This window comes from Pelobates fuscus, chromosome 1, assembly GCF_036172605.1.
Source record: "Pelobates fuscus isolate aPelFus1 chromosome 1, aPelFus1.pri, whole genome shotgun sequence".
Lineage (NCBI taxonomy): Eukaryota > Metazoa > Chordata > Amphibia > Anura > Pelobatidae > Pelobates > Pelobates fuscus.
Genome location: NC_086317.1, coordinates 85,030,187 through 85,052,726, shown reverse-complemented (window position 1 = coordinate 85,052,726; position 22,540 = coordinate 85,030,187).

Below are 22,540 nucleotides of genomic sequence, written 5' to 3'. Positions count from 1 at the left end.
AGATGACAAATACTCAAAACTTTTGAATATTCATCATCAAAATGGCCTCATCATGCTCACTGATATTACTGTGATGTGACTGTCTTAATGGAGCTCTTAGAACCTGACATGGGCATGTTCCTATTCTTTCAGAGGGATTCTTGTTAGAAGGTAAACCTGGAAGAATTGGGAGGACTTGACTTTGGCAAGGTCAGGAGCATGTTTCACTTTTATTATTACATTTGTATGTTGGTTTTGATAATGTGGGTTTGAAGTGGAAATCAATCAATAAATTGATTACTTTGTGTATCTGCCCCTGGCCAAATTAAGAAACAGTGCGTGCATGCTCCCTGAAGTAATTCACACCAGACACAAGTTTCAGGCTAATGAAAAACTTGAGGAATGTTTATTCAGAGGGGCAGGCGACCCCTTATAAAGCACAATTACATCATAAGCATTGTCAGAGATAACATTGATATATTCATCAATAATTGGTTAGGGGTTAAGTGGTTGATTCATTGCTCGTCCTACCGGGTGTGATGTCACTGTCATCTTGCGGGTCTCCCCCAGATTCCAGCGCCATTTTGTTAGTGAGGATATGATTCGATGACTAAGGGAAACTCCCTGGCCCTAACGGCCATTTTAGGTAAACTAAGTAAATCACATTATAAAGTTATGAATGCTGATTAAGAACTATATAAAGAAAATAGACATTTTACTAATCAGAAAAATTAGAGTATTATTTCGTGTCCACAACAGTCCCCCCTTAAAATGGCTATTTACTTAAAAGACAACTGCAACTGTCCCTAAGGTGTCCCTAATTGGCTGCAGCTCATCTGTCTAAACAGGCCTCGAACACTTCACTCCGTGGGTATCACGCAGTGGCTAACCAACTACTTCTCCCACGAGAGACTACTGCCCGTAAAGACAGACGCTATCCCTGTGCTTCCCCTAGAGAAACGCAGTTGTCTGTTTGAACTGATGTGACTGAAGGGGTGTGTGTGGTGTGTCACATTCTGTGTCATTGATGTCTTGATGTAGAAATGTGGGAGTTACACTATCAATGGTTTGTCCTACTGTCTTCTGTAAATATTTCTGTATGCAAGGTAGTATGCAACAAATCAAGAAGAGAAAGATGACCGTCACCGTGGGGACTGCCACTCCAACTTGGAATAGGGTCTTCTGCCACCCATTCATCCATCCATCCAAACCACCTATCCCATGTGTTGGGGACCCCAGAGTTCTTTTGCAATTCATCAGAGAGGCTGTCCAACTTTTCTATTGCCATAGTCACCTTCCCATTAGGCCCAGTATTGTCAGGGATAACGGTACAACAGGTTATAGTGTCAGGGAGTATTTTACATACACCCCCCTTTTCTGCCAGAATCATATCTAGGGCCATCCTGTTTTGAAATGTCATCTGGGAGGTAGCTTGTAACTGTTCCGCCAGACCCTGTAGGGCATCTCTGGTGTAATTGACAAACCGTTGCTGATTATAGTAAATGTAATTAATCCAGTTGACATTCTTATTAGCAGTGATCAGAGGGAGTAGGGATTCAAATCCTGCTGCTACCTCATCTCTAGCCTTAAACTCATTGGGCACCCCCCTTGGCACCCCGATGGCATCAATATATACATGTGGGTCAAAACTGCCATGGAGAGGAATTTCTCTTTTAACTCGGAAATACGTATGTGGGGAGTCAAGTGGGCCTTGGTGATCATCTGTAATAATATGGATGGGCATTATAGCCTTAGTCAGGGTACATTCCCCCCACCATAGGTTTGCTAGCTGGGATCTCAGTTGCATATCACCACATAGCCAGTAGATATCTCCAACTGATTTAACGTGGTTTATCAATAAAGTCATAGGTGGGTCATGGTAGGTGGCACATTAACCAGACGGGAACTTGCCCATAAACTTACCAATGGTTTTATGTACTGTGTAACAGGTGTAATTACCTGCATATAATGTGACTCCATCAGGTGGTTTAATATTCCCCTGGGTGATGGGATACACCCTTTTCCATGATTCACATGTTGACGAGTTAGAAGTTGTCTGTACATAAAGGCTTAGGAAGCACAATTCAACCTCAAGAGGTAGGTTAAGGGGCACTGTACCCAAGTGGGGTCTAGCCCCGCCACATACATAACAATTAGTCTTGTTGTGTGAATTAGCATTATATCGCATCCATTCCAGCCACAGGTTAGTGTCTGAGAACCCAGTTTCAACAGCCATGGTATCTTCAAAGGTAGGATTGTCAATAGCAACCATGTCTTTTAAAGTCTTAATGTGAGGTTTCAGTGGATTAACAGTCATATATGTTGTACCTACCCAGTCGGGCGATGTGAGCATGTCTTGTAAATAGAAAGTTCCCAACTGATTGTGTGAACCACCTCCCTTCCAGTACATACCCATTACATATTCCCCAGCATCCCCTGGGCTGGGATGTTCTATGTTTAAAGTGAGTTTCATAGGGGTTGACCCTGCGGGTTTACACAGTGTCATTCGGTATAACAAGGATTTTCCATTTCTATCAACCTTGTCTAGGGCACATTGGGGTTTATAGCCCCATGGTCTACCAGTGTTCCACCCTGCTGCTTTCCAGGAACTGTAGTGATGCCCCCAGCGACCCCCTGTTACACAAATGTATGGGTCCTTTTTGTTGGGTATGTCCTTATATATGGCAGAGTGTTGTGTCTGTGGAAAAGTGCAAGTAACAATATCACAATAATCAAAGGTAAATGTAGCCACATGTGTGTTTGAAGAGTTGTACCAAAACGTGTAAACATGATTATCATTAGTAATAGCAACTTGTTGGGCCTCTATTAGGCCTAGCAGCAATGATACTGTCACGTTCACATAGATTGAGATGGAGCTCAACTGCAGATTTCAATGTAATTAATTGAGGATTCAGAATTAAAGAGGATAATATAAGAAATGACAGTTCAATATAGAATTTACTGGTACTGTGTCTTTAATTATTGATTGAAGAAAACATAGGTGCTGTATCTTTAATTGCTCCAATATTGATGAGCGGTTTCTTATTGCCACTTGTACAATTTGAATTGCAATAATTAAAGTAATTGAAGGAATTATAATGAAGATCTAACCAGCAGTGATTTGTTTTAGCTTTATAGTAGGATCCGAAATCAGCTGGAGCCTTAATGGTTAATGAGCGGGTTTACAGCACTAAAGATAGGAGAACTTGAGAGCAGACCGAAGAATGATTTGTTTAAGAGTCTGAGGAAAAGTTCGTATAACCGATAACTTAGCTTCCAGAGGTTGAAGTTGATCCCAGAGTCCCCTCTGGGGAGGTTCCGTGGGAGATAGGTCGAGAGGAGTCCAGGTACTAGCCGTGGTCGAGGAAAGGAGAAGGAGGTTAGTCGAGTATCAGTCCGGTTCGGTACACAGGTAAGTTGCAGAGAAAGGTGGCAGCCGGTTAAATTCCGCGGTACGCTGTTCATTAATCCAGCGTTTGGTGTCTGGCGCGGTCGCATTATGTAGCGTGATGAGACCGCGTCAGAGAGGGGGTGTGGCTACAGTCCGTCAACCCGGAAGAGACAGGAATTACTGGTAACGGCCATGACAGATACACACAGGAAGCTCATGACTCAGCGGGGGCGGCTTCCTCTGGATCAGGTACTTTTTTACAATGCGAAGCGTGTATCCAGGAACTTTTTCCGGCCAACTTTACTGAGGTAGCCGTAGTCAGTAGTAGAGAAAATTTATGCCAAACTTACCGTAATTTTCTTTTCCTGGCCATTTCTCATGGCAGCATCACTTATGGGTAGCTCCTCCCTTAGCAGTCACAGGACAGGAATTAATTAGATTAATTAATTAATTAGACTGATAGGTATAAAGAGTCCCTCCTCCCCTTACACCACAGTCCAATTATAAAGCTGAAAATAAAAAATGGGCGGGAACCCTGATGCTGCCATGAGAAATAGCCAGGAAAAGAAAATTACGGTAAGTTTGGCATAAATTTTCTCTATTCCTGGCTAATCATGGCAGCATCACTTATGGGTAATACCCAAGCTCACAGAAAATAGGGTGGGAATAAAATCACGATAAAATACACAGAACAAATTATTATGCTATGACTGAATTTAATATCAACGGGACAAAGAAACCGTAGACAAGACACTCTTCCCAAATGAGGTGGAAGGAGTATCCACATCTAGTTTGTAGTGTTTCATGAACGTCATCGGGGAAGACCAGGTGGCTGCCTTGCAAATGTCATCGTATGGAACCTCTGCCCAATTAGCCCATGAAGTCGACAATGCCCTGGTTGAATGAGCCTTTATCTTCAGTGGAGGAGAGCGATCTTTATTGAGATATGCCTTTCTGATTACAAGAGCAATCCAACGCTTCAACGTAGATAGAGAGGCTGCCTCACCTCTCCTGGCCCCTGAAGGCAAAACGAAAAGCTGGTGAGTTTTCCTGTAAGGAGCAGAACGTTCAAGGTACATAGACAGGCAGTTCATGACATCCAAACGTTGCCACTTGATCTCCTCTGGTGAAGAAGGATTGGGGTAGAAGGATGGCAGGACCACCTCTTGAGAGAGATGGAAACGAGAGACCACTTTAGGCAGAAATGCTGGATTAGGTTTCAGGCACACCCTATTGTGGTAGAATTGTAGACAAGAAGGCAGGGTGGAGAAGGCCTTGATCTCTGAAATTCTCCTAGCGGAAGTAATTGCTACTAAGAACAATGTTTTGTAAGTTAGGAGGACAGTATCCAAATTCTCAAGAGGAACGAATAGATCCTCAGTCAGGTAGTCGAGAACAAGCGGAAGGTCCCAAGGAGGGGTAGTGGATCTCGAAGGCGGTCTCAACTTGAAAGCTGCCTTGAAGAACCTGGAGATCAATGGGTCTGATGACCAAGAGGTGTTGCACAAAGCTGACAGGGCCGAAGACTGAACTTTAAGAGTGCTGATGCTAAGACCCTTATCCAGACCTTCTTGCAGGAACTCCAAGATTTCAGTGTTGCGAGGGCGTATGAAGTCAACTCGCTTGGCCGAAGCCCATTCCTGAAACACATCCCAGATTCTATGGTAGCATGAGGACGTAGAAGCCTTCCTTGAGTGTAAGAGGGTATTGACCACTGCTTCTGAAAGGCCTAATTGTTGAAGTCTTTCTTTTTCAAGACCCACACCCCCAATTTGAGGCGTTCCGGATGAGGATGGGATATTGGACCCTGCGTTAGCAGATCCTTCAGAACAGGCAGGGGCCGAGGCTGTTCCTGGCTCAACGTTGACAGTAGGGGAAACCACGGCCTTCGAGGCCAAATCGGGATTACGGCAATAACCTTCTTCCCTTCTGCCCAAACTTTTCTCAGGAACCTGGGTACCATGGGTAGGGGAGGGAACGCATACCCCAGATCGAACGACCAAGGAAGAGATAGAGCATCCTGGCCCAGTGCCTGACTCTCTGGGTGGAGGGAGTAGTAATTCTCCACCTGGCGATTCCTGAACGAGGCCATCAGGTCGATCTGGGGCATGCCCCACCGATGGGTGATCCAAGCAAAAACTGACTGGTGAAGTTTCCATTCTCCCGGGAGAATTTCTGTTCTGCTGAGAAAATCTGCCGCTACATTTTCCGAGCCTGGGAGATAGATAGCCTTCAGTCCCTGGAGACAGGTCATGGCCATTACCATTAGAGGAGCCAGCTCTTTTAAGAGCTGCTTGCTCCTTGTGCCTCCCTGGTTGTTTACATATGAGGCCACTGCTCGGTTGTCCGTCTTGATCAACACCCAGGAATTCCTGATCTTCGGAAGGAACACCTGAATGGCCTTGGAAATAGCTCGCAGTTCTCTTAGGTTCGAGTGGAGCCGACTTTCTTCTCGAGTCCACCACCCCTGAGTCCATGAGGAATCGAGGTGGGCACCCCAACCAGAAGAACTGGCATCCGTCGTAATAACGGTCCACGGAGGCTCTTCCAAGGGAAAGCCCTTCGCTAGGTTCTTCCCGTTCTTCCACCAGTTCAACTCTCTTCTTACTGGCAGTGGCAGAGATATTTTCTGATCCCAATCCGTTTTTTCTCTGTCGAACTGGAGAAGGAAACAACTCTGTACAGGGCGAAACTTCCATTGGGCCCACTTCACCAAACCTATCGTAGATGTTAAAGAACCCAGGAGACTCATGACTTCCCTTGCCGAGGCCCTTTCGAGAACCTGGAGCTTCTTGACTTTGTCTTGTATCTTCATGACCCTCTCTGGAGACAAAAACACACGGGCAGAAATGGTATTTATCACCGCTCCGAGGAACACGATGGTCTGAGATGGAATCAGGGAGCTTTTTTCTATGTTAAGAAGCCACCCGTGATCTTGCAGGATGTTCATTGCCATAAATGTATGATGCTCCACTATTCTTTGTGAAGGCCCTATGATGAGTATGTCATCCAGGTAATGGAATATCTCGATACCTCTCATCCTTATGACGGCAATCAAAGAGACAAGGACCTTCGAGAAAGTCCTTGGTGCTAAGCTGAGACCAAACGGAAGCCCTCGGAACTGGAAATGTCTTCCTAAAGCCCAGAACCAAAGGAACTGCATGTGATTGCTGTTTACAGGGATTTGGTAGTAGGCGTCTTTTAAGTCTATGGAGGTCATCCAATCTCCTGGTTTTACGCACTTTAGGATAGTCTGTAAGGATTCCATTTTGAATGTCCTTACGTCTAGAAAGGCGTTCACTCCTTTCAGGTTCAGGATGAGACGCCACTTTCCCTGGGGCTTTGGGGCCAAAAACACAGTGGAATACATCCCCTGGAACCTTTCGTGAGTAGGGACCTCCTCCAACACCCTCTGTTCCAGCAGAGTGGAAATGCAAGTCCTCATGGCCCTTCGTTTGACACCTTCTGACACTTTTGATTTTCTGAAATGGGCAGCATGTGGACGAGAGGAAAATTCTATCCTGTAGCCTTCTTTTATGATTGAGGTGACCCACTCGTCTGTGACATTTGCGGCCCATACCGGGTAAAAGAACTGCAGTCTTCCACCCACCGTACCCGGATGGGCACGAGGACCTTCAGAAGGTCTTCCCGGAGGTTCTGGCACCTCTACCTCTGGAAGCCTTATTGGAAGAGGAGTGAGAGAAGGACTTCCACGAAGAGTTCCTGGAATACTCCCTTCCGGGCTTGTAGCTTCTACTGTCCCGAAAGGACCGATCCTTAAATCGCCTGGTTTTCCAGGAGGAGGAAAAACTCTTTCTGCTGACTTGTGGAAGAAACGCTTTTTTCCCATCAGCTGCTTTCTGAATGGCATCCTCCAGGATCTTACCAAACAGGAGGTCCCCCTGGAACGGGAGACCACACAAGGACGCTTTGGAGGCATAGTCCGCCCCCCAGGAATGAAGCCATAAGGCCCTTCTGGAGGCCACAGATAGGGCCATACCTTTGGCAATCATGCGAGTGATGTCCAGGGAGGCTTCAGAGCAAAATTCAGTAGCAAGGCTCAAATCCTTGAGACTTTCCAGGAGATGTTCTCTACGGACACCCTGACCAATATCTTCCTCCAAATTAGCGAGCCAAACTCTTAAGGCCCTGGAGAGAGTGGTCAGCGCCACTGCCGGATGAAGGGCGGAGCCTAGCGCCAGATAGGCTTTAATTAGGTCACCATCCATACGCTTTTCCATAGGTTCTCTTAAGTATGCCATGGAGTCTATAGGAAGCGTGGTCTTTTTAGCCATATGGATCACTGCGGCATCAACCTTGGGAACCGAATTCCAAAGGCAGCAGTCCATGGCAGAATAAGGATAAGTCCTTGTGAATTTGTTTTTCAAGGTGGACTTCCTCTCCGGCTTATTCCATTCCTGAAGGATCATGTCCCTTATAGAGGAATGCACTGGGAACGTTGGTCTATTAGGTTTCAAGTCCTCAAAAAACCTGTCAGCCTCTCTCAATTCAGATTTTTCTTCCGTGAGGCTAAGAGTGTCTCTGAGGAGGGTAATAAGTCGATCTATAAATTTAGAGTCCAGAGACCTGGAGGCATAGTCAGCCTCCTCCTCCCCCTCATCAGAGACCTCCCACAGGTCAGGATCCTCCCCAGAGCTGGAAGACTGAGGTTCCGCTCTGCGTCTCTTAGGAGGGCCACCACATCCCGTGGTAGACTTAAAGCCCTCAGCAATTGCACAGGAAATCCAACAGCCGGATACATATTCCTGGGGAGACAAAACTTGAGATTAACAGTGTAAATATCATTGTGAAGGGTTGCTCCCTTGTCCTTCCAGCTCTGTTTCTCTTGAGGGGTTGCTGCAGCTTGTTGTTCTCTCAGAAGATTGAGATCCGGCAAGGTTTGCATAGTGTAAATTGGAGTTTCTTCGATGGCCACTCTACTGTCCACTTTCCATCCTTGCCTTGCGGCTTCCTTGGTGGCCTGGTCAGCCAGATGGTTACCCTGGGCCTCTTCTGAATTCAATCTGCTGTGGGCCTTTACTTTCAACACGGCCACCTCTTCGGGTAGTAACAGGGCATCCGCTCCATGTTTTACAGGAGTGCCAGTAGCTGTGAGGAAACCTCTGGTTTTCCAAATTAGACCAAAGTCGTGTGCCACCCCTAGGGCATATCTTGAATCCGTATAGATATTGACACGTGTTCCTTCAGATAGTTTGCAAGCTATGGTGAGGGCGGTTAGTTCGGCCTCTTGAGCTGATTTTGACGGTGGGAGTGCAGCAGCTTGTAAAACTTGACTTTCCGTAGTGACTGCATACCCAGTAGGATATTGTCCTTGTTCATCAGCAAATCGGGAGCCATCCACAAATAACGTGCAATCTGGATTCGGCAAGGCCGTTTCATGCACGGTTGGTAGGTGGGTAGTTTCCATCTTTATTTGTTCAAAGCAATCATGGGGGGCCTCTGGATCTTGGCCCGTGGGTGGAAGGTCTTCACATATTTCAGTGTGGTATCTAGGATAACTGACTGTATTGCAGTTAATGTTTTTCTTGGTTATTCCTGCTGATTCAAGCTGTTCTTGGGTTGCAGTACTCCAAGATTTGGCTAATGGGCCAAGGTCTTCCCATGAAAGGTCGGGGGACTTGGTGAAGGAAACATGTGGAACAGCTACATCCCAATGATGATAGTGATGTGATACTTCCATTGGCAAGTGAACCAACGAGACCATGTTCCCTCTGGAATCCTATATTAAAACTGTCAGTGTGATGCGTATTTCCACCAAGTGGAATAGCTCTTCTTCATAGTATGAGTCAGGGCCTAGGGTGTCTTTAAACCACAGAGTACAGTGTAACAGGTTCTCGGGTTGCTCGTCATGAGGAGCCGTGGGAGTAGGTACCTGAAATTCCATCCGGACGTCGGGATTAATGTCTACGCTGTACCAGTAGTGTGGCACTCCCCCCTTGGGAAGTGGCAGGAGAGTGGCTGGGTTCAAGGTATAACATCTTTGAAGTGTTACATTATCAGGCAACAGGAGAGAGGTCTGTAGACGAAGATGGCGTTGGGAGGAGAGGTGTTTCGGCTGGACTTGTTGTAAGATAGCAGAAATGTCATGGGGGGCGAGGACAGTCAGAGGATGTCCCAAAACGAAATCATTGGTCTTATCCAGTAAGGCACTGGCAGAGAAAACTGCACGCAGACAAGAATGGCTACCCCTGGCTACGGGGTCAAGCATGCAGGAGAAATAACCAATTGGTCTTTGTCTTAGCCCATGTGATTGGGTGAGCACCCCTGAAGCATGGCCCATCTTTTCGGAAACAAACAATCTGAATGGCAACTGGTAATTGGGTAGGCCCAGGGCGGGTGCAGAGCACATAGCCCTTTTCAGGGCTGCAAAACAGGTCATTGCATGAGGTGGTAGTGAGAATGGTTTGCTTTTCAAGACGTCATAGAGTGGTTGCATAAGCTGAGAGGCCTCAGGAATCCAAGATCTGCAGTATGTAATCAGGCCCAGGAAGGCATGTAGGGTCTCATGTGTTGATGGAGGCGGCAAATTCAGAATAGCTTGAATTCTCTGCCTGGTTAAATGGGGTGCCATGGGAGAGACAATGTCCCAAGAAGACCATAGAGGGCCGGCACCACTGTAATTTTGATTTAGACGCTTTACATCCTTCTTCAGCCAAATAACAAAGAAGGTCCTCAGAATCACGCTCAGCCGTTGAAAGGTCGTCAGCACAAAGAAGTAGATCATCAATGTACTGGAGTAGGACCACATCAGTATGTGATTTCTGCCAAGGTTCCAAAACAGTGGCCATGGCCTTTGCAAACTGAGTGGGGGAATTTTGTGCCCCCTGGGGCATGACTGTCCACGTATATTGCTGACGGTCATGTGTGAAAGCGGAGAGATGTTGAAAGGACGGATCCAGAGGTACACTGAAGAAGGCATTAGCAAGATCAATCACTGTGAAAAACCTGGCTGTGGGTGGAACTTGGGACAGCAAGGTGTGTGGATTGGGAACAACAGCTGTATCTCAGACAGTAACATCATTAACAGCACGGAGATCTTGGACCATTCGGTACTGATCTGGCTGGCCCTTTTCAGTTTTCTTCTTAACAGGAAATAGTGGAGTATTGCACTGAGATACACATTTGATGAGAGCTCTTTTTGTTAGAAGACTGTCAACTTGTTTAGAAATAGCAAGAGCCTGTGCATGCTTCAGTGGATACTGGGGTCTTCGTGGCGGGGCAGCCCCTGGTATAAGGGTGACCACGACTGGTGGGATGCGCAGGCGGCCTATATCATCGGGGCCAGTGGACCATAGTTTAGCAGGGATTCTGTCCAGAGCACTGGGGGCATCCGTGACCCGTGGTTCCACTGTGGGGGAGGTAAGGTGCAGCAACAGGGGTAAGGAACAGAGAACAGAGGTGTCTTTGCGTGATAGGGGTGTGAGTAATTGTACCTGGCCATCTGCAGTAAACGTAATTGAAGCTTGGAGGCGGGACAAAACATCTGCACCCAAAAGATTAATGGGACATGTGGAGGAAACCACAAATCGTGAGAGTATATCAGAACCCACATGCAGGAGCTTAGTTAGCGGGTTACTACGGGGAGTGCCGTCAACACCTACACAAGATACATCGGTGTCTGACAGATAGGATGGGTCTGGCAGGTCTTGTTCTCTAAGGACACTGCGGGCTGCACCTGTGTCAACTAGAAAGGTAGTAGGGTGTCCCTCAACGGGTAGTACAACTGTAGCAAGTGCCTCCCCCCCTATCCCCTGTAGACACTACCATAACTTATTGCAATAAATCTAAATGAGTCTGGTCAGGACCAGTGTACCGGCATGTTGAGGTAGTAGGAAGGCTTGTCTGGGGAGCAGGGCGTACAGTACGGCCCTGTCTGAGTGCGCTCCTCCTGTAAGTCATCAGCATCGTACCCCTCAGCAGGAGCCGGAGGATAAGCTCGGGCGTCTGGAGGGGGTGGGTGAGGCGCTTGGGAATACTTAGGAGGAGGGAAATACGGAACAGGTGGAGGTGGTGGCGGTTGAAAGTACCCTGGAGGGAAATATCCATAGGCAGTTGCAGAAGGGTTGGAATATCGGGGAAGTAGTGGCCTCTTCAACCTGGGATGAGGGCATTCCCTGCGAAAGTGGCCGTTCTGGTGGCAATTATAACAAGTTCTAGCTGCGGTCTGGATGCGGCCCCGAGTAAAGTTCGTGGGCTGTTGCTGCTGTATGGGGTAAACCGGGGGAGGGGGGAGAGCCGAAAGACCTGTAACGGGGGCTGGGGCAGCAAGCATCAGAGGGCTATTCCTTCTCTGTACAGGCTGTGACACTGACTCTAGACCCTTAGCCACCAGCAAAAGTGTATCCAGGGGAATTATTCTGTATTCAGGGCGAGAAAGCACTAAACCTTTACGTATGTTCTCCCTTAAACCGGCCACGAAGGCAGCAGACAACATCTGAGTATGTGCCTTGTTATAGACACTAAAACCAAGATCAGATAAAGTTTGGGTGAGGCGTGAATGATACTTCTTTACAGACTCAAGTTTATCCTGAACAATATCGTTTATACAGGTGGCTTGATCAGCCAGCTTATCTTGGGCCCAAGCACGGAGTTGTTCACAGAATGTAATACCTGACTGGAAATCCATGTCAGTGGTAAGAATCACATCATTAAAACTCCTGGCCATAATTGGCCAATAAGCATCACCATCTTTAATTTCACACAAACTGTAAAGGTCCCGCCAGGCTGCGGAATATGTTTTGCGTATCTGAGCCATTCTACGGTAGAAGGGCATAGGTTGTTTTTCAGGGTCAGGGAGGGAAGTGACCAGAGTGACTGCCTGTGAAGGATTGAACGTGACATACATTGGTGGAGCCCCTTCAGTAGAAGGGGGTACCTGAAGGTGCACTCCAGAGACAGTCTGTCTCTGTGAAGGTCTGTGATCTCGAGAACGGAACAAGCTATGCCAGTGTGCATTATCATCTTCGGGTACGTTTGGGAGGTCGTGGTAAGAGGCTACATTAATTAATGGGATGGCCAAGAACAGCAGAGATGGCAGTAAGTAGTGATGAGATGTTAGTAAGGGGAGGAGCAGGTGGGGGTAGTGAAGGAGAAGAAGAAGAGAGTGGGATGGGACCGGAGGCAGGGGAAGGAGGGACTGACGGAGGGACAATAGGAATAGGCGGGGACAATGGGAGGGGTGATGAACAAGGAGGTGGCGGGGATATAGGAACATCGGTGGGAGTCCAGGGATGGGGTGGTGATAGGACCGGATCGGGGCCCATGAGAGCCTGGAAATGCGGTTGTGGAACAGGAGCATGGGAAAAAGAATGTATTGGCACAGGATAATAGTATGCCCCATCAGCTCCAATCACAGGACACAGAGGGGTGGGGGCATGTCCTACGTTACTGGGGGGAGATGTCTGGGCGTTAACCGGGGAAGCTGGGTGGGAGCCATTCAGCACACTCTGGGAGCCATCATAGGGCGGTGGCTGTGGGGTGGTGAGGGGTGCATCATCATTACATACATTGCAATGATATACATAAATCGTCTGTCCTTCAAATTCTAACTCTTCCTCTATCCAACCTTCCCGTTTAAGCCCCCTTGCAACCCGATACCAGACCTCTACAGCCTTTGTTAGCCCATTGTCCAACAACAACCCTTCCTTGTCAACCAGCAACTTTCTCCAAAACTCAGGCTGTAATCTACCGCTAGGTGACATTTGAAAACCACAAATCTTAGCTATTTTCTTTATTTTCAACATTGCTTCCTCCCCTGCCCTTTCTTTCACGATGTCACAAGCCAAAAATCCCTTAGCAGGTCTAGCATGTTCCTGCCCCATCTTTATCAAACAAAGAGCGCCACGTGACAGTGACAGTGGAAGGGAGAAGAAGAAAAGGGAAAGTCTAGAGTGCTCAAATGCCACGAGGACCTGAGTCCTGTGCGTCTTCCCTAAACGTAGACTAGTCACGAGGGTCCACCCACCCGAGATGGTGGCCACGGACCTGAGCGGGCGAGCGTGGGTGACTAACACAGCTCTGGGCAGCAAACGCAAGAGAGATAGAGCATAAAAGAAAAGATAAACGTGGCGAGACTAAGCAGAAGACATTTGCAAAAATCACACATGTAGAGATGGGTATAAACCCCAGAATCCAAGACCGACACAAAACAGGAGAATACAGGCAACGTCTGTATTTGGAGGTATTCAGGCTCCGGTTGTCCCACTTTCCGTAGGTCTGCTCCGGTCCGTTGGTTTCCGGCCCTCTGAACCAGCCAATCCGGAGCCCCACGTTGGGCGCCAATTGAAGTGGAAATCAATCAATAAATTGATTAATTTGCGTATCTGCCCCTGGCTAAATTAAGAAACAGTGCGTGCACGCTCCCTGAAGTAATTCACACCAGACACAAGTTTCAGGTTAATGAAAAACTTGAGGAATGTTTATTCAGAGGGGCAGGCGAGCCCTTATAAAGCACAATTACATCATAAGCATTGTCAGAGATAACACTGATTTATTCATCAATAATTGGTTAGGGGTTAAGTGGTTGATTCATTGCTCGTCCTACCGGGTGTGATGTCACTGTCATCTTGCAGGTCTCCCCCAGATTCCAGCACCATTTTGTTAGTGAGGATGTTATTCGATGACTAAGGAAAACTCCCTGGCCGGGCTGGCCCTAAAGGCCATTTGAGGTAAACTAAGTAAATCACATTATAAAGTTATAAATGCTGATTAAGAACTATATAAAGCATATAGACATTTTACTAATCAGAAAAATTAGAGTAATATTTCGTGTCCACAACAGGTTTTACTAAGTGATTTGGATGGAAGGAATTGGAATCAGGTAAAGGGGCACTCTCTGAACTAAAACAACTTTAGCTTAAAAGGGACACTGAAGGCACTATAACCATTTTATGTTATTGAATAGGTTATACTGCCCTAAGTAAGAATCCACTGTGTTGGTTACTACAGAAACAGATGCTCTAATCTGAACGCTCTAACAGACAGCCATTGTTATGCTTGGATGAAAATGCAAAGATCGTTGAACTATTCTGGTATGATATGGTTCCATTTAAAATATTAGAGGATCAATCTTAACTGGATTTCAGTAGAATAGAAAGTTGAGGATAGTGACCTCACTTAAGGCCAGGGAAGGTCGGCAAGTAAATATCATGTTCACTACTTAGAACTAACAAGAAAGAAAATACAGAACACAAGTTTAAAAAAAAGAAAAAATTAGATAAATAGACAGACACAGTCTGACAGGCAGACAGACACTGAAGGAGACAGACACTGAAGGAGCATGATCTACTCCCCAAAACTACTGCATTAAGTTAAAGTTGTTTTGGTGTTTAGAGTGCCCCTTTTTTGATTGGGACTCTAATTACATTTATGTTATTAGCTTTATGATCAATTGTAAAATTAGCTCAGTAACCTATTTCTCAATTGTAGAAAATTAATTCTGCACAACACTTTGATTAGATTCTCTCCTATGACAAATGCATCAAAAATACTCTATTAAAGGAACAAAAAACTGTATTCCCAACACCATAGTGTCCTAGAACATAATTAGTTTTAGCCCCCCCCCCCCATTTTGAATGAAAACCTAAAAAATAATTTTTGACTTGACTTTTCTCCAAAAATTAGACTCTTTTGTCAGCTCCTCTTGCGATGGCCGATGATCCAATCCAATGCCCCTATCAAGCAACATTAGGGAGTGATGCACATGCACAGCAGGTTCTGTGGACACGTCCAAATGTTTCTCATTGGAAAGCATCAAATTCAATGTTTTCCTATGAGCTACATCACAAGTTATGCTTGGTCATTGTAGCAGCAGCGCCTCTAATGGCTGTCTTGAAGACAGTCATTAGAGCCTACAATACAAGCATTGCAGTTTCTACAAAACTGACATGTTTTACATTGCAGGGTTACATGAAAAGGGCCACTGCACCCAGACCACTTCATTGAGAAGACATGATCTGGGTGATTTTAGTGGTTCGTAAAAGGCAAACATAATACAATAAACAAATGATTACGGGCAGTTGTCAAATGCGTGCCTGTCTGGGTTATTCCCCAAACCCCAAACTGTAGTGAATTGAATTCTGAATAGCAAAATTAAAGCCAAATAGCTGATCTGGACGAAAGTCTCCAAATCGACTGTAGTCAAAACTTAGCTATTTTACCCTTGATTTTGTCACTTACATGTACATTTTCTACATTTCCGATTTTCGTGTATAACCCTGTAGGATGACCATTGAGGGCCCACTATATTATAGAACTAGGACAGACGTAAAAACTGTTACACACATGTTGTAGTTCAGCACTCACGTCAATTTCGAAAATTTGTTTGCATTGATCCAGACAAACTTGTCAGACTGGTGGCTTCTCGGATCAGTAATTTTTTTTTATTGTATTTTGTGCTTACATTACTAATTTATCACTCTCTGACTCTCTCTTTCTTTCTTCACTTTAGTGACCTGCTTGATTTAATACCTGTATTCTGCTCCAAATCTACTTGCATAGACATCATTTTTGCTATAATAGACAATATAAACTAGCAGTCTAGATGGCTTATTTGCTTATTATCTACTGGCTTTTCCACCATTAAATAGATATTATCGAGATATATTTTTTTTTTACTTATTATTACAAATAAATTAAACATTTAAGGTTCAAGTTAGGAATGTGGTATCTGGACTTTTGGAACCCTGGAATTAGAAGACATACACATCTACACTCATTTCATTAACCTTCATCCCACCAGAGGAGTTGAATGAAACATGTATCAATATGCAGAGTATTCTGGCTTTCATTTTGATTTTTAAATTAAAATCGATAAATGCCTTGCAGTTCAGTATCAGCAGAAATTCCACAAGCACAAACAAGTGGATTACCTGAGCCAGATAAAAAAAAAAACAACCCCCCCCCCCCCCCCAAAAAAAAAAAAAACTTGAAATGCTTCCCAGGTTGAAGTAGTAAAAGGAGCAATCTTGCACGAACCACTTAAAAAATCATGCAAAATGAGTCTATAAGATTGTTTCTGGTCTCCTTTCTGCTATTTAAAGTCTGCTCAGATACATTAGAAATGTGCTGGAGAAGAGGCAATGATGTAGATCCATACACCAATATATGGCGTAAAATGCCACAAAGTGTAATAACATTGAAAACCTTTCATTTACAAAATTGGCTTAGTCGATATTTGGCCCTCGGAGTCCTGAGATGGATTTATTCGTATCAATTCCCTCCTCAGTACCCAGACTGGAAACATTTGCTTGTTTTAGTAGTAGCATGCTTATTGATCTCACGATATCGGAAATCCCTTATTCATAACCACTATGCAGTAAACATTTGAACTGTTAGCTAGGAATAAAACAAACAACTCCAAACCTTGTACATTATTTTGAGCAAAGTTTGGTTAGAGTGGGAAAAGCAAACAACCACAATAATAATTGTGTGATTGTTTTATGTAAGATACATGATAATGTATGAACATCTGTTATGTACAAATGGACATTTTCTGTCTGTTTACTGTTTTTGTTTTCATTATTTCTGTTTAATCTTTTTTCTTTGTTGTACCTTAAACATCACAACTCATATTAAGACCCTTTAGGTTGAATGCTATAAGATAATATGCACTCAATTATTACCGTAACCCTTTATAACTGGACGAGGGGAATTTAACGTTATAATGTAAAATTTCAGTAAAATGTTGTTTTAGATATAAGGCAATTGAATAAGTATGATAAATCTATCAAGTGTTTTATTACTGATTTGAATAATAACTGATCTAATAAGTTAATTTGTATTCTAGAATACAAATTATTTGTATACCTTTCATTCAATTCCTCACCTCCCTTTTTTTGGATCATGGCACAAACTGGACTCTTCTGTCCAAAAATGGATATCTCTCTGCTTCTTGAAATGTAATGTCTCTAAAATTTTGAATACTTCTTCCTTGAAGACTAATGCTCTATTGGCATTCTTCTTTTTGGTCAGTGCTGTAATTGTCAATACTAAATGTATGATGTTAAACCAGGATGAACCAATCCTCCTCTGAACCTACAATTAGCTAGGTAGCCCACGCACTATGTCAGCTACAATGGGTAGTAAGCTTCGCAAATGTTGACCAGAGGAATTGTCAAATACTGTCTCCACTATTGATGTTTAGTTGGGAGTAAGATGTGCACAATGAAAAATCAGGACTTACTACTTGGTCATATAGTCTGTACTTTTGAGTCTCTCATTATTGTTTTAACAGGACATGAGATGGTTCTGTGAATGTGGAGGAAGTTTGTTAATTGTAACAGGATGAGAAGGACAGGACCCCAGCTGAGATGCAGACCAACACCACAGCAGCAATTGTCCTCACGGAGTATCTTCTTACTACTACTTTTTAGCAGAATCCCTTTGGAAAAAGTAGCAGTTTTCTCCCCATTCCAAAACACTCTGTAAAGAGTTTAGAACACATGGAACAAATTCAGATTTATTGGACTGATCACAGGGTTCTTATGCAGGATTCAATGTTTTCCCAATAGGGGACAGACAATGGCAAACGAGGGTGGACATTAAGGAAGATTTAAAGGGACACTTAAAGGTAGCAGACAACTATAGCTTAGTGATGCAGTTTTGGTGTATAGATCATGCCACTGCAGTCTCACTACTCAATCATCTGCCATTTCGGAGTTAAATCACTTTTTTTTTTAAATTCTTTATTTTTGATGTGCATGTATAACATTCGCTTGACTGTAATGCCACAACAGCATTCTTAGGTAATATAAACATACAAGAGTTCGAACAGTTGTTAAGCATTTAGAAGGTGCGCACATGTTTTTTTTAAACAATAAATGATAAAACAGGTTGGGTACATGCTGGCTATCTAAAATGAATTACACAGACGTTTGGTAACAGTAGCTTAAGGATATTAAGTGCATTAATCGTTGTCTCTTTAGCTTCGGGCCCTATATATAATCACGCTGAAACAGGCTAACTAGTCATAACTTACAGTCGATTAGCAGTTAGGTCTCATATCTTAAGCTAGATTACTCAGCTTCCACAGGTGAGAGATTTGCATTGCTCTATTCAATAATTGTTATAAGAGATAAGAGAGTACAGGAGGAGAGCAGGGAGTGAGAAAGAGAGACAAAAGTACAAAGGTTGTGAGGTAGCATTATGATACTAACGGTTACATTCTGTGGCTAGCATTCCGGTTATCTTGACTAAAGTAAAGCAAAGTGTTAACAAAGTTAACAGAAACAGGAAACTCATACCCTTAGCCATATCACAGTGCTGACATTTCTTGCTAAATCGAGTGAGCATTATGTGGGTGACGCCGTCTAGGCTAGGAGTCTATCTTGCGGTGCCCTACTGATGTGAGGCAAAGTCCGTTGCAGCTGCAGGGACGTGGTGGCGTGGCACTAGGCCATCCAGCAATGGGGTATTAAAAGTCATCCTATGCCTCTAGTTGGCAGGGGTGAGGCTTCAGCCGGTGTGTTCCGTAGGCCTCTGCACCAGGGCGCCGAGAGTCCATCCCCAACTCTGTAAGGCATGGAGGCCTCCTGTACCGTCGCTTGGTGTGCTGCTCCTGTCCCAGGTAGCCGCATGGTGGTCATCCGGTCGGAGGTGCGCTGGGGTACGTTGCTGGGGCTTTGGGGTTGTCCGGCGTTCACCTTGCCGCTTGTGTGTAGGTAGGTGCGTGTGTTCAAGTTGGTGCGGTCTGTCTCTCTCCTGTTCACTTGTCGGTGCTTGTTTGGATGGGCGCCCGCTTGGAATGCCTGCAGTGGGGCGCCATAATGGCGGCGGCGGGTCAGTGGTCGGATCCACATGGCCACCGCTCGTGCTGCTTGTAGGTTGGGCATACCCCTGCTGCACTGCAGCTCATAGAAGGCCGAGCAGAGCCTGTCGAGGGCCTCCAGGGAGGAAGGCTGTATACGGGTGCTCGTGGCTCCCCTTTGTGAGGAGTTAAATCACTTTGTTTAAGCAGCCCTAGTCACATCTTTCTCCACGTGACTTGCACAGCCATCCTTAACACTTCCTGAAAAGTAACCTAGATATTTTAGATTCATGTATTGCACAAGTACAAAACAACCAAAGAAATTGGGATACGGCTGTATATCTAAAACAAACAAAAAATATACATAGTGTAATACAATTTAAAGAAACAAATTGTGTTAATGAAATGCACTCACAAGATTACGTGAAAATAGCGCTCTAGGCTGCCTCCCCCTATAGCAGTGGGGGGCTAAGTGATCCCTTCTGTTGTTTCACCGATGGACACACAATGCAGGACTCCAGCGATGGTAAAGAACAGCAGCTTTATTTGTAGGATGAAAACTTCACCCAGTAATAATAAAATATAAAATATAAAATGGCAATAAGGTCCTATGCGTTTCGTTCACTAGATGTGAACTTCCTCAGTGACCATAAAATAAAAGCAATTAATACAAAGCAATAACAAAAATGAAAAAAATGCACAGTCTGTTTAAGGGACTCTCCAGTGCCAGGAAAACATATCCCATGGATCAGTTTCACAACAGGGCCCCATTGATTGTGTCTACACCACTGCTTTCAAGACAATCCTTATTTTATATTGTATTCTCAATTATTTATATATTTTAAATAGAGGATCTCTTACTAACTATATAATTTTATGGCTAAAAATATCTGTATGGTTACCCTGCTACGTTCTGTGCTTTAAGATGTTATAGTGGTAAATAAGGGAACCAGCTGCGGTTACAGCTTTATTTATACACGAAATGTTACATTTTATGAAAAACATCACAATTTGTCTACACATCCATTACTTTAGTGTATCTAGGAAGTAGGTCTGTTGGATCATCCATGTTTTCTTTGCCACTATGAAGTTTATTTAGTAAAACAGAAATTGCGGAGAAACAACAAACACATTTCAAATTGTAGAGCAGAATTTCCAAATTGGGGAAAAAATATTCAATAACTTAGCTAACCCCTCCAATGACTCTGCTGCAGTGTATTGTTTTCTTAGTGATTGAAATCTACCAATGAAGACATAACTATCAAATTGCTGTATTTATGTTCTGCTGTGTTGATTGGCAGAACATACTAAAAGCTTTACTACTCTCTAATGTTCTGTGAAATCTCTGGCTCGCTGCCTGCATTTAGTATGACTAAATATAATTTGTCTGATACACAAAAGCCCAATTACATGATTTTAAACATTATATTATCAGCCAGTTACAGTACATTAGCAAAAAAAAAAAAAGAAAAGAAAAAAAAAAGAAATAATCTAATTTACCAAACAGCTATGGCTGGATCTACAATCCTTGCTGCCCCATGACCAGTTTCCTCAATTAATCCCCCGACCGAAGAGGTTTGCCTTGACGTGGCAGGTGGGCATACCCTCTCATGGCCATTGGAGGTAACAAAAAAAAACTCAATTTGTTTAAAAATACATAGGGATGTGGAAAGAGCGCAGGTAACTTTTTTTCTTTGTTTTTTACTATATGTATTTTGGCTGATGTGTACTATGGTCGTTGCTGCCGCCCAGGAGTAATGGGAGTTTGAGCGCAGGACTTGTTTCTTTTTATTAGGATGATGAATGTGGTGGTCACTGGATGATAAGTTGGATAGGGTCGTGAGAGGGTTTAGTGTGTGTTTGTGTGTAGGCTTTTTGTGGGGTTGTGGATGTGAGGGTAGACTACTTCTGATGTTGCATGTTTCTGGGGACACTGATTGTGGGGTTATGTGTGCTTGTATGGGTTTTTTGTGGGGGACATTGGTGGAGGCTATTGGGGGATAATGTGTGTTGGTATGCGGTGTAGTGTGTGTATGCATATGAATAGTAGCTGTATGTGAATAGGAACTATATTGTGCTTTTAGAATGGGGCTGTAGGGTGTGTTTTGGGGGGTGCGAGCTATAGGGTGTAGGGGATGTGGGTTGTGTGTCAGAAATAGCTGTAGATCTCTGGTGGGATAGGGGCTGCTGGATAGATTTGGGCGTTGAGGGTGTTTAGGGCTGAATTGGGGCTGTACTGTATTCATTTGGGGGTTAGGTGTTGCAGTGTATGTGTGCGGGTTTAGTATGGGTTGTATTGTGTGTTTGGAGGGGTAATAGAGATTGTGTGAGTATTTCCAGAAAAATGGGATTGGTGTGTATGTGTTGTGGGATATGGGGCTGGTGTTGGGGTTATGGTATGGGTTGTAATGTGTGTTTGGGGGGTATAGTGACTGATGTGTGCTGGGGCTGTTGGCTGTTTTGTGCATATAAAAAAAATCTTATCTATCTATATAAAATTGTGGTGAATTCTTAGTAGGAGCATGATTTGATATAATGAGGCTTATAACAAACTACATTTTAAGACTTTATTTGATTTGTGCACGGTCAAAAGTTTCCTTTGGCTGAAAACCACTTTGGCAGAAAAAAATAAAAATAAATATATTTTTTGAGTCGGGAAAATTTAGTTCGTGTAGCTGTTCAGCTCAGTCGCATTTCGGTACTTAAAAAATTCGAGAAGTCAATTAGGACAACCCAAAAAATAAAAAACAAGTAAAATGGGTGCAGTGTTGACTGGCCTAATGGCTATGGAATTCTTATCATTTCTGCAATGCAGAGATAGCTTAATTAGATTAATATACATCTGATATCAAGGGTGGAAAAACGTCAGAAGTGAGAGAAATTTTGTAATGATTGTAATCTTTTCCCTTTTGCTATCTTGTATTAATGAACTATGGGGTGCAGGAGATATTTTACATTACAAAAAAAGGAGATTTATCAAAAAATAAAAAGGAAAATATCAGTGGGCAATTGGCTTGACCACCCAATCACCCCTTCAATCCTGACCATCCTTCAGTGTGGGGAAAATACAGTGCCTCGTCAGCTTATACCAATTGTGTCTGCAGAGGCAACAGGCACCGCAAGATTAAGTCATGCAGTGCAAAACCACTACAATATAGGGGATTTGAAAAAAAAGGGGGAGCAGCAGCAGCAATTTAATTTAAAAATAATTTTTGAGGCAGGTGAACAAGAGGATAAATACCACCACATTTTAGAAAATAAAAAAAAAAGTTCACTTGTGCAGTAAACAGCAGCCACACACTGTATATTACTGATGGAAGAATCTTGCAGAACTAAAATTAAAAAAAAAATCACAAATCAGTAACACAATTCTAAATTATTGAATTAAAGTAGATTTAAGTGGC